Here is a 13,839-nt window from a genome sequence, read left to right on the forward strand (position 1 = left end):
ACACAACTCATTTTGTTTTTGCAAAATATTTCTACTCATTAAAAAGATCAAAGATGGAATTGCAAGTTGGTTTTTTTTTTGCAACACGATTTGCATTTCAGGGCGAGTGAGGCGCTATCTCACAGCATCGCTTTCACCAGTTCCTCAGGATGTGCCTCGCAAGCGGCTCACAGGCAGATGCAAAAAGTCTGTCATGAGGCTAAATTTTCCGGTTCCACTTTGAACAACGTGCAGAGAATATGGAGAAGTGAACTTTTGAAGTGTCAAGAATCTTGTGTCTGTAACGTCAGAGAGGATGTAATGGTCAAAAGTAAAACCTGTGTGTATCTTACTTCGAATACCGAGATATGAAAACTGTCCAACACAAAGCAACATGTTTATCGCACTCCCTCAAGGGAGGGTTGGGATTATAGAGCTGGTTGGGGGTGGGGGGCTGCTCCTGCCCATCTGTCCGTCCATCTGTACCAGTCTCAGACTGGCACAAGAGCCAAATTCATTCCAGATTGCTTTAACACAGCTTCCCAATACCTCACAGGCGAGCTCTGTGGTGTTCCCTTCTGAACTCGCAGCTGCTGCAACAGAATAGCAGAATCAGGTGCAACCTGAAGTCTCATTCTGCCCTCTGAATTGCTGCCCTTACGTATCCAGCTGTGGAGAGGCCCGTGCTGTCTTCATGCCGCTGGGGAGTGAGAAAAGTTGAAAGTCGTCGTCAGGAGCAGACCACTGTTTACACCCCTCCAACCGTCTGGCTGGACGGAGGCAATGGCAAGCTATCTGAGACCAAGCGTGTGTGATGGCCAGGGAGAATGGACAAGTGAGCATACGAGGAGGGAATCCGGCCCTGTTATGTCACTGCAAGGGATGGAGTGACACTTATTGAGGGTAACGCTCCCTTCTTTCCAGATCTTTTCCCTGTGCCTTGTGCTATAGCTGCAAGGGAAGCTGGCGACCTGCTCCTGTCCTCCCAGCAAAGCCACTCTGAAACCCTCTGCCAGCTGGTGCATCAAAGAGGCCCAAGGGTGACAATCCGACCCCATATCCTCCACCGCCATCCACTTGACATCTGCTCACAGTGCCATTAGTGTGATCAGGAACTCCAAAACATAGAAAGATACAGCACAGAAAGTGGCCATTCAGCCCATCGTGCCTGTGCCGACTCTTTGAAAGAGCTATCTGGTTCATCCCATTGCCCTGCTCTTTCCCCATAGCCCTGCAAATTTTTCCCCTTCAAGTATTTATCTAATTCCCTTTTCAAAGTTATTATTGACTCTGCTTCCACCCTTTCAGGCTGTGCATTCCAGATCATTACAACTCACTGCGTAAAAATAATTCTCCTCATCTCCCCCCTGTTTCTTTTGCCAATCATCTTAAATTAGTGTCCTCTGGTCACCGACCCTCCTGCCGCTGGAAACAGTTTCTCCTTATTTACTCTATCAAAACCATTCATGATTTTGAACACCTCTATCAAATCTCCTCTTAACCTTCTCTGCTCGAAGGAGAACAACCCCAGCTTCTCCAGTCTCTCCACATAACTGAAGTCCCTCATCCCTGGTACCATTCTGGTAAATCTCCTCTGCACCCTCTCCAAGGCCGCGACATCCTTCCTAAAGTGTGGTGCCCAGATTTGGACACAATACTCCAGCTGGGGTCTAACCAGTGATTTATAAAGGTTTGGGGAATTGCAAGTGAAAATCCACAATGGTCCCTCCCCCCTTTCAATGGCTCACCATATTTGGGAGCGCAATGCAACATATAATGTTCTCTCTGCATGCTTCCTGCACTTAGCATCACATGGGATTGGGGGAATGAATGGAGCTGGGATGCGACTGAGACTTAAAACTGCATTCACTAAGATTTACACAGTGAAGCCTCCTACTTGTGAATTAAGGGCAAGTAGAATAAACTTCTTCACACAGAGAGAATAGAATGTGGAATTGTCTGCCACAAGCCTTCCCGGGGCAGAGTTCATCAATTCCTTTGAATGGGAATTAGGTAGAAGTTTGAATTACATTAATTACTCACCAATGACCTGTTCACTGATGCTCAGTTTGGGTTCCGCCAGGACCACTCGGCTCCAGACCTCATTACAGCCTTGGACAAAAGAGCTGAATTCCAGAGGTGAGGTGAGAGTGACATCAAGGCAGCATTTGACCGAGTGTGGCACCAAGGAGCCCTAGTAAAATTGAAGTCAAATGGGAATCAGGGGGAAAACTCTCCAGTGGCTGGAGTCATACCTTGCACAAAGGAAGATGGTAGTGGTTGTTGGAGGCCAATCATCTCAGCCCCAGGGCATTGCTGCAGGAATTCCTCAGGGCAGTGTCCTAGGCCCAACCATCTTCAGCTGCTTCATCAATGACCTTTCCTCCATCATAAGGTCAGAAATGGGGATGTTCGCTGATGATTGCACAGTGTTCAGTTCCATTCACAACCCCTCAGATAATGAAGCAGTCCGTGCCCGAATGCAGCAAGACATGGACAACATCCAGGCTTGGGCTGATAAGTGGCAAGTAACATTCACGCCAGACAAGTGCCAGGCAATGACCATCTCCAACAAGAGAGAGTCTAACCACCTCCCCTTGACATTCAACAGCATTACCATCGCCAAATCCCCCACCATAAACATCCTGGGGGTCACCATTGACCAGAAACTTAAATGGACTAGCCATATAAACACTGTGGCTACAAGAGCAGGTCAGAGGCTGGGTATTCTGTGACGAGTGACTCACCTCCTGACTCCCCAAAGCCTTTCCACCATCTAAAAGGCACAGGTCAGGAGTGTGATGGAATACTGTCCACTTGCCTGGATGAGTGCAGCTCCAACAACACTCAAGAAGCTCGACACCATCCAGGACAAAGCAGCTCGCTTGATTGGCACCCCATCCACCACCCTAAACATTCACTCCCTTCACCACCGGCGCACCGTGGCTGCAGTGTGTACCATCCACAGGATGCACTGCAGCAACTCGCCAAGATTGATTTCAACATTGATTTCAATAACTTCAGATCCCATGTTTTCGGACAGCAAGTGCTGGTAATGGTTCTGCTGCTGCCATTCATAGCGACTCCTCGGCCACCTAGAAGGACAAGGGCAGCAGGCACATGGGAACAACACCACCTGCACGTTCCCCTCCAAGTCACACACCATCCCGACTTGGAAATATATCGCCGTTCCTTCATCGTCGCTGGGTCAAAATCCTGGAACTCCCTTCCTAACAGCACTGTGGGAGAACCTTCACCACACGGACTGCAGCGGGTCAAGGCGGCGGCTCACCACCACCTTCTCGAGGGCAATTAGGGATGGGCAATAAATGCCGGCCTCGCCAGCGACGCCCACATCCCATGAACGAATAACAAAAAAGAAAAAAAGAGAGATAAATGACCAGATAATCTGTTTTGATTTTGGGTGTGGGATAAATGCTGGCCAGGACATTGGAAGAAACTCCCTTCCACTTCTTTGAATCTTGCCATGAGAACATTTATATCCACCCAAGAGGGCAGACAGGGCCACAGTATGGCATCTCCTCATCTCAATCACCAACTCAATGTATAAGGGCTTAGATGGTGAAATAATGAGGACAGGTAGCGTAAACTTGGCTTGTATTACCTTGAGTATAGAAGGTTGAGGGGTGATCTGATTGAGATGTTTAAAATGTTAAAAGGATTCAATAGGATAGAGATGGAGAAATTATTTTGTCTGGTGGGGAAATCAAGAGCAAGGGGACATAATCTGAAAATTAGAGCTAAGCCACTGCAATACTGAGGGAGTAATGCATTGTCAGGGGTGCTTTCCTTTGAGTGAGACATGAAACCAAGGCTCTGTCTGCCTGTTCAGGTGAACATTAAGAAATCCCATGCCACTCTATGAAAAGGAGCAGGGGAGAATTCTCTAGGCGTTTGGAGGAGATCTGGGGGATCTTGTTGCTGCATTTGCCTACATAACAACAGTCACTGCACTTTAAAGTAATTCATTGAACGTGAAGCATTTTGAATATTTGTGAGATGTGACAAGGCACTATACAAATGCAAGTCTAATCTTCGACATCCCTTTTCCATTCTGTACGAGTGCTTTGTGCCAGTGTCTGAACACATCATTATTGATAGGTTTGGGAATGTTCTGGAAGCATAAAGGAGCAAGCAAGGCTTGCTCAGAAGCAGCTGAGTGTCTCGCAGTTACAGAGAGAAGATATGTGACACTGACATGTACTCCAACTCGAGCAGATAGGCAACAATGGGGGGCTTGTATCCCACAACAACGAGGCGGACTGCACATCAGAGCAACAAACAACTGTGGCCTTTAAAATTAAATCAACAAAATCTGAGACAAGCCAAAATGGGTACAAAAACCAGCCTGTTAAAGGGGCCTCACCAAAATCAGCAACATCGTCCACCTACCTATCTTATCAGGTGACAGTGGAATCAATTCAAAGCTGTTGTCACCTTGTCATTACCCCGTTGTACTCACTCAGCAAGTGGGTTAAACCGTGTTTTTGACTGCCTCTGTGGAAAGGTTGCCATCAACCACTTTGACTATTATTTCATTTCCAAACTTTTAACGCTGTAATCATAAGGTTCACAATTCATTTTTATAAGTTCTTCATTTTGACTTCCAGTTCAGTCAACCAGGCAACAGAATATAACTGAGATAACGAGCAAGATGCGCTCAAGAGAATCACTGTTGATATCCATCGGAGTACCATAGACGTTTACAGCAGAGAAAGGAGGCCATTCAGCCCATCGGGTCTCTGCCGGCTCTTGATTTAGAACAATCCAAAACTAATCCCACTGCCCCATTAGGGATTGATCTCGAACTTGGCTTTACTTTCAGTGGAAAGAGGCGCCTTAAAATCCCAATATGCAAAATGGGGATGGGCTTGGAGATTGTTGGGTAGGTGTTATCCCAAGGTGGACAGGGTAGAGGAGATGGATTGATATTCTGGAGTTGCTCTGGGACAGGAAGCATTTGTGCGTGTTTCCCTCAGCAGATGAAGTGGTGGAGCAGAGCCCCCGATAGATTACACCTGCTTTGTGAGACAGAGGTGACCGAAGGGGCCGAATGCTTTCTGAGCTTAAGAGTGTCTGAGCATGTCAATTTGCAAACCATGTGCCAATGGACAGGCTTTCGAGCATCTGAACAATGGCGGGCAGTAAAAGACCCTCTGGTCCATCCGGCCTGTCCCACACGATTGTGATGCCTTGTGCATCACAATATATATACGTCCCACCCCACCCAAAACCATGTGATCTCCTGGGAGAGGCAAAAAAACAGTTTAAAAACCCAGGCCAATTTAGGGGGAAAAAATCTGGGAAATTCCTCTCTGACACCCCTCGGCAATCGAAACTAGTCCAGGAGATCACGTTGGCCCTGATGATGCCATGCAGAACCTACCTTTTGTACGAGATGATCTCCGCCTCAGTCAGAAACAGGTCCAGCTCTCGCTTGAAGGAATTCAGTGAATCAATGTCCACCGTACAAGCCGGCAGCCTGTTCCAGGTGTCCACTATTCTCTGGGAAAAGGTCCATCTTCTGACATCTAACCTAGATCTGCCCTTATCCAACATCAAATTGTGACCACTGGTCTTCCCTAAACTATTCAGTTGGAACAAACTGTCCACTCAAACACAATCTATTCCCATCTTACAAAACCAGTTTGGACAAATGATTTCTCCATCACACCGACCGTATATTTTGATTTGAGGCTAAGTTAAAAAGACACGGCTTGCGACCAATTCATCTAACTTGCGATGACTCTTTCTCACATCAGAATACATTGCCTGATCCTGCACTCTCAGTGGGAAACAGGGCGGAAAGAGAGAGGAGGTTGAACATTGGATTTACGATTCTCCAACTCGCACCCCGCTGCTGAGAGGGTAAGGATCGGGGAATTTCCCCAAGCGCTGCACGAGCCATACACTGTATTAATCTGAGGCCTGCTAATCTCAGAATATGTCCTGGTCCAGTTACCCGTGTCCTGGCATAAAATATTTCTGAGGGAGTTTAATCTCACCAGTTCAGCCCCACCAGACCAGTCCACCAGTTTCTGTTTATTCAGATGGCCGCACGTGTTGGAACACAATTCACAACTTAGTCATTAACAGGCACGGATCCAAAGCCCAGTCCCTTCAGCCTAACGTCTATTAAGAGGAAGGTTGTGTTATTTAAACAGAATTTAAGAACGAACCCTCCCTTCTCACAGCTTTTCAAAATGGTTTGTCCTGGTTTTGGCAGCTGACAGTTCACATGGCATTTTAAAAAAGACTTCCATTTATGGAGCGCCTTTCATGACCCCACATCCCAAAGAGCTTTGCTGCCAATGAAGTACTTTTTGAAGTTCAGTCACTGTTGTGATGTAGGAAACACGGCAGCCAATTTGCACACAGCAAGCTCCCACAAACAGCAATGTGATCATGATCAGATAGTCTGTTTTAGTGATGTTGGTTGAGGGATAAATATTGGCCAGGACACTGGGGAGAACTCCCTGTTCTTTGAAATAGTGCTGTGGGATCTTTTACATCCACCTGAGAGGGCAGACGGGGCCTCGGTTTAAAGTCTCATCCGAAAGATGGCACCTCCGACAGTGCAGCACTCCCTCAGTATTGGCCTGTACTATGTGTTCAGGTCCCTGAGTGTGGGATTATGAACCCACAACCTACTACCTCAGAGGCAAGAGTGCAGCCCACTGAGCCACGGCTAATCAGGCAACTCTGAACACTGGGAAGGGTTAAACCCAAAGAGGGTTCTTCTCCCTCCACCCCATCCTGTGTGTGGAATTCTAAATGCTGCACTGTGGAACAGCAGTGATGGTTCAATAGCTCAGCACAGGAGCTTCAGAGTTTCACTGCAGCCTTTTGGTTGCCTGTCTCTCTATGGGACGTGCTGGGCGCCAGACCAGGGCAACTCCTTATACCTCAAGTCAAGTCACAGATCCAAACCACATCAACCACTTTGCTGAAAGTGGGAATTATTGACTGCTGGCCTATTCAGTTGCAAGGCAGTCCAACTGCTGCACACTGTAATTTACTCAGAGCACTCATCATTGCAGCTCTGTCACTACTTGTGAAATAGGAACACAGTAACAGGAGTAGTCCATTCAGCCCCTTGAGCCTGTACTGCCATTCAATTAGATCCTGGCTGATCTGCTTGTTGACTCCATCTACCCATCTTGGTTCCGTAACCCTTAATACCCTAACAAAAAATCTATCAATCTCAGTTTTGAAATTTTCAATTGACCCCCAGCCTCAACCGGGATCTTGGGTGCATGTCACGCTACACGTAACCCCACCAGCGGGAAAAAAAAGTTATCTGTTTTTAATACAACTGGACATTCTCTCTCTCTCTCTCTCTCTCTGCCTTTCAGGTCTCTTTCTCTCTCTGTCTGTGTAATCTGACCCATTGTGTTTTCAGTATACTGGGATGTAATGTTTTCCGTGGCTAACCTGTCTGAACACCAACGACACCTTTGATTGCTGTGATTGTCTCCTAGCCTAATATATGCAATACGATTTTAGAACCCTTCACTCACTCACCTGACGAAGGAGGTAAGCTCCGAAAGCTTGTGATTTTCAAATAAAACTGTTGGACTAAAACCTGGTGTTGTAAGATTCCTTACATTTGTCCACCCCAGTCCATCACCGGCATCTCCACATCACAACTTTTTGGGGGAGAGAGTTCCAGATTTCCACTCCCCTTTGTGTGAAGAAGTGCTTCCTGGCATCACCCCTGAATGGCCTAGCTATAAATTTAAGGTTATGCCCCCTTGTTCTGGACTCCCCCACCAGAGGAAATCATTTCTCTCTATCAACCCTATCAAATCCTTTCATCATCTTAAACACCTCAATTTTTTTTATTCATTCATGGGATGTGGGCGTCGCTGGCAAGGCCAGCATTTATTGCCCATCCCTAATTGCCCTTGAGAAGGTGGTGGTGAGCCGCCTTCTTGAACCGCTGCAGTCCGTGTGGTGAAGGTTCTCCCACAGTGCTGTTAGGTCGGGAGTTCCAGGATTTTGACCCAGCAACGATGAAGGAAATGAAGGAATGGCGATATATTTCCAAGTCGGGATGGTGTGTGACTTGGAGGGGAACGTGCAGGTCGTGTTGTTCCCATGTGCCTGCTGCTCTTGTCCTTCGAAGTGGCTGAGGTCGTGGGTTTGGGAGGTGCTGTCGAAGAAGTCTTGGTGAGTTGCTGCAGTGCATCCTGTGGATGGTACACACTACAGCCACGGTGCGCCGGTGGTGAAGGGAGTGAATGTTTAGGGTGGTGGATGGGGTGCCAATCAAGCGGGCTGCTTTGTCCTGGATGGTGTCGAGCTTCTTGAGTGTTGTTGGAGCTGCACTCATCCAGGCAAGTGGAGAGTATTCCATCACACTCCTGACTTGTGCCTTGTAGATGGTGGAAAGGCTTTGGGGAGTCAGGAGGTGAGTCACTCGCAGCAGGAAACCCAACCTCTGACCTGCTCTTGTCGCCATAGTTTTTATGTGGATGGTCCAGTTAATTAGATCATCTAATGCAGAACTCTACTCAGTGAAATTGGCTTTGAACCCTCTGATGCTCTTCAGAGATGCTTCATTATCTTTGAATGGGCCTTCCTTCCCTGAAACCATTGAAGGGGCTCCCTGTCTTCTGCTCCAGCTGTAGTCCGGTTGGCTACAAACAACATATGAACTCAGCCATTGCATCCCAAACTCCCCAAAGGCTTGGAACACATTCATGAGTGGATTGGAACACGAGGAACACAAGGTTCACTCCTGACCTGTATGAATCAGCTGGTCTCAGCCAGATCTGCAAGTGGGGTTACCAACCTTCCAGGAATTGCCCTGGAGTCTCCAGGAATTGAAGGTTAATCTCCAGGAATTGGCCTGGAGTCTCCAGGAATTGAAGGTTAATCTCCAGGAATTGGCCTGGAGTCTCCAGGAATTGAAGGTTAATCTCCAGGAATTGGCCTGGAGTCTCCAGGAATTGAAGGTTAATCTCCAGGAATTGGCCTGGAGTCTCCATGAATTGGCCTGGAGTCTCCACGAGTTGGCCTGGAGTCTGCAGGAGTTGGCCTGTACTGGAGTGGTTAGAATGGTTACAGCACAGAAGGCGGCCTTTCGGCCCATTGAGCCCATGCTGGCTCTTTCTGCCGAACCAGTGTTTTATAAAGGTTCAACATAACTTCCTTGTTTTTGTACTCTGTACCTCTATTTATAAAGCCCAGGATCCCGTATGCTTTTTTAACCACTTCCTCAACCTGCCCTGCCACCTTCAATGATTTGTGCACATAAACTCCCAGGTCTTTCTGTTCCTGCACCCCTTTTAGAATTGTACCATTTAGTTTATATTGCCTCTCCTCGTTCTTCCTGCCAAAATGCATCACTTTGCGCTTTTCTGCGTTAAATTTCATCTGCTATGTATCTGCCCATTCCACCAGCCTGTCGATGTCCTCTTGAAGTCTATCACTATCCTCCTCACTGTTCACTACACTTCCAAGTTTTGTGTCAGCTGCAAATTTTGAAATTGTGTTCTGTACACCCAAGTCCAAGTCATTAATATATATCAAAAAAGCAGTGGTCCCAGTCCCGACCTCTGAGGAACATCACTGTATACCTTCCTCCAGTCCAAAAAACAACCGTTCACCACTACTCTCTGTTTCCTGTCTCTTAGTCAATTTAGCATCCATGCTGCCACTGCTCCTTTTATTCCATGGGCTTCAATTTTGCTGACAAGCCTATTTTGTGGCACTTTATCAAAAGCCTTTTGGAAGTCCATATACACCACATCAACCGCACTGCCCTCATCAACCCTCTCTGTTACCTCATCAAAAAACTCAAGCAAGTTATTTAAACATGATTTGCCTTTAACAAATCCATGCTGGCTTTCCTTTATTAATCCATGCTTGTCCAAGTGACTGTTAATTTTGTCCCGGATTATCGTTTAGAAAAGCTTCCCCACCACCGAGGTTTAACTGACTGACAAGGATGCAGCATTAGCAATTCTCCATTCCTCTGACGCCACCCTCATATCTAAGGATGATTGGGAGATTATGACCAGCACCTCTGCAATTTCCACCCGTACTTCCCTCAGCAACCTAGGATGCATCCCATCTAGACCGGGTGACTTATCGACATTAAGCATAGCCAGCCTTTCCAGTACCTCCCCTTTATCAATTTTAAGCCCATCCAGTATCTCAACTACCTCCTCTTTTACTGTAATTTTGGCAGCATCTTCTTCCTTGGTAAAGACAGATGCAAAGTACTCATTTAGTACCTCGGCCATGCCCTCTCCCTCCATGTGTAGATCTCCTTTTTGGTCCCTAATTGGCTCCACCCATCCTCTTACTACCCGTTTACTATTTATATGCCTATAGAAGACTTTGGATTCCCTTTTATGTTGGCCGCCAATCTATTCTCATACTCTCTCTTTGCCCCTCCTATTTCCTTTTTCACTTCTCCTCTGAACTTTCTATATTCAGCCTGATTCTCACTTGTATTATCAACCCGACATCTGTCATACGCCCCTTTTTCTGCTTCATCTCACTCTCTATCTCTTTCGTCATCCAGGGAATTCTGGCTTTGGTTGCCCTACCTTTCCCCTCGTGGGAATGTCCCTAGATTGTACCTGAATCATCTCCTCTTCAAAGACCACCCATTGTTCGATTAGTTTTACCTGCCAATCTTTGATTCTAATTTACCCGTGCCAAATCCGTTCTCAACCCACGGAAGTTGGCCCTCCTCCAATCAAGTATTTTTAGTCCAGATTGCTCCTTGTCCTTTTCCATAACTAATATAAATCTTATGAGACTATGATCACTGTTTCCTAAATGTTCCCCCATTGACACTTGCTCCACTTGAACCATTTCATTCCCCAGAACCAGATCCAGCAATGCCTCCTTCCTCGTTGAGCTGGAAACATACTGATCAAGAAAGTTCTCCTGAACACACTTCAGAAATTCCTCCCCCTCTTTGCCCTTTACACTATTACTATCCCAGTCCATATTAGGATAGTTGAAATCCCCAATTACCACCACTCTATAGTTCTTGCACCTTTGTCTAATTTCCCTGCAAATTTGCTCCTCTATCTCCTTCCCACTAGTTGATGGCCTATAGAACACACCCAGTGTAATGGCGGTTCTATGGTTTCTTAACTCGAATCAAATGATGCTGTCCTTGACCCTCAAGGACATCCTCTCCAGCACTGCAATATTCTCCTTAATCAAATAGGGGTCTCCAGGAATTGAAGATTAATCTCCAGGAATTGGCCTGAAGTCTTCAGGAATTGAAGATTAAGCTCCAGGACACTGTTGCAAGCAAAGCCCGGGAGAAAAATCATTGGGCTCTAAAATAACTGTGCATTTTTTCCCCCATTTGCTTTCAACACTTCGGTTGATCAGTTCCAAACACATTGGAGATGGGGAGAAAAAAAGACTGTTTGATTGACAGTCTGGAATCATCCAATTGGGTCATGGCTTTGGTGTGGGAAGGCAGTGTGCCATGAGGATTGGACGTGTTGGGCGACCATTGGCGGGAGGGTGGGGGCAGGGCAGTTGGAGGCAGGAGGTCACGTGATGAAACCTCCAGGAATACATTCAAGCAGAGTTGGCAACCCCGAGCCACAAGGCCGCACCACCTTGCAGTCAGTTACAGAATGGCATTTGGAGATGACTGGCAGTAGGTCATTGGTGAGCACTGCCATTCGTTAGCTCCTGTGGAAAAACCAATACCAACAGACTTGATGAGCCAAATGTCCCGTTTCTGTGCTGGGACATATTATGATTGCATAACAAACAGCACCAGAAGCAGATACAGTGCTCATTCCCATTGGTGGGATCAGAACAACAGTTACTACATTTCGAAGGAAATGTGTTGTGTGCCAGGTGTTTTGAGATGTTTGCGACGTGATAGAGGTACCACATGTAAAATTTCTCGCCGTCTTCCTCTGTTTCTTTCTGGATTGTTTTCATCATGTCCCAGGAATTATCAAGCTGGATTTATCTGTGGTACCATGTGAATTAAAAAAAAATACCCAAAAGATGCCAACTGGATGCACAATCCATGAAACAGGTTCCTGATTTTGGTAAAATAACAGATGCAGGAGCTTCATCCAAACGCAATAACCAATTCATTAAGACGAGTTAACAGAGTAATCTATACCTTATGGTGTCTCTTTACAGATGAACAGGCCTCCGGTTTCCCTTCTTTTCAATCTGTTTCTGGTCTAGTTATACTTCAGAGTCTTCAGAAACTAAATGTTCAGAAGAGATTCTGGTTGACTGTCCTGAGTGTTCAGTTCGCACCTTCTGCAAAGTCCCAAACAGAAGCTGAGGCAGGAGAAAGTTGTGGTCACAGCTTCATTTCTGGGCTTTGCTTTGTTGCTGATGAAAGTGAATCGAGACTCTTAATGATTTGCGTCCCTCACATCATAAGACACAGAAGGAAACTGTGGGGGAGGGGGAAATTGAGCTGTGTTCAAAATTAGACTTTTGGCATCTGGTTTACGTTTTCGATTTTTATGGTCACAATGCTCAAATAAAATCAACCATTCGTGGCAAACGAGTGACGTCCCTGTACTTCCACTATGATCTTGAAACTAAAGAGCAAAGCTGACAGCACAGGCAACAAACAGGTCCCCTCTGCCTGACTGCAGAACAGTTGTCTGGTCAAACAGTCGGAACAATGACATGTATGTAGGATTTGTTGCAAAATCCACGTCACGTTGTTTAATTTAATTCCATGCTCCTTTGAACCATTGTGCTGATTTGTGCACGATCCACACAAGACATGCGAAAGTCTGTCAGGATATTTGACACTGCATTTGTGCTGTTGGTTTTTATTTTGGTTGCAAAACTGCATAAAGGTTAATGTCACCACAGAATCTTTTTCTGTATTAAAGGAGGTGACAGGGTTGCGCTGACATTGAAGAGGTTAAAAGCTTGCAGTACAATGCACAGACCATGCAGACACTGCGACAACGGATGAACGGACACTGCGCAACAATCGCCAGACAGGAGGGTTCCCTCCCAGTCGGGGAACACTTCAGCAGTCAAGGACATTCAGCCACCGATCTTCGGGTAAGCGTTCTCCAAGGCGGCCTTCGAGACACACGACAACACAAAATCGTCAAGCAGAAATTGATAGCCAAGTTCCACACCCATGAGGACGGCCTCAACCGGGATCTTGGGTTCATGTCACTCTACACGTAACCCCACCAGCGAAAAAAGAGTTATCTGTTTTTAATACAACTGGTCATTCTCTCTCTTTCTCTTCATTTCGGATGTTTCTCTCTCTCTCTCTCTCTCTCTGTCTTTGGGTTCTGACCGTTTGTATATTCAGTAGTCCTGTATGTAATGTCTCTCTGTCTGAACACTATTCGACTCCTTTGATTGCCTTGACAACAGGCAGTTGGAAAGATTATCTGTAATCACCAGGCATTGTTCTCTGACTGTATATGCGGTACCTTCCATGGAATCCCACACTCACCTGACAAAGGAGAAAGCCTCCGAAAGCTTGTGATTTTCAAATAAAACTGTTGGACTATAACCTGGTGTTGTAAGATTCCTTTCATTTGTCCATTATGGACTTGTCACTCGTATGTTAATACACATTGTAATTTTCGTATTTGCTAATTTTTTCTGAATAAAGCTGGTTATTGCTTTAGTCTGCAATCCCTTGGTCGCATGCAGTGTTCCAAAGAGAGAGTTTGGTAGTGCTGCACACGTCTACATGAAATCGAATAAACCGATGAATTTAAGGAGGAGAGGAATTTAATTCCTGAGGGTCTGGATCTCTGATGGAGAAGGCTCAACTGGCAGTTTGTAAGGGACAAATGAAGAAACGCAGTTCGATCACTGAGGGTAAAAGTAGCT

At 46.2% G+C, this 13,839-nt stretch overlaps 1 protein-coding gene across 1 annotated transcript in view; it reads right to left on the reverse strand.

The window, feature by feature from the left end:
• The window catches only part of rassf2a (Ras association domain family member 2a), a 48,769-nt gene extending 36,621 nt beyond the window's left edge, over nt 1-12,148 (reverse strand). Inside the window, exon 1 of the mRNA XM_068001039.1 lies at nt 12,128-12,148. The gene's annotated coding sequence lies outside the window, so the exon portion shown is untranslated. The remainder of the gene's footprint in view (nt 1-12,127) is intronic.
• Nucleotides 12,149-13,839: the final 1,691 nt, after the last annotated feature.

This window comes from Heptranchias perlo, chromosome 20, assembly GCF_035084215.1.
Source record: "Heptranchias perlo isolate sHepPer1 chromosome 20, sHepPer1.hap1, whole genome shotgun sequence".
Taxonomy (NCBI): Eukaryota; Metazoa; Chordata; class Chondrichthyes; order Hexanchiformes; family Hexanchidae; genus Heptranchias; species Heptranchias perlo.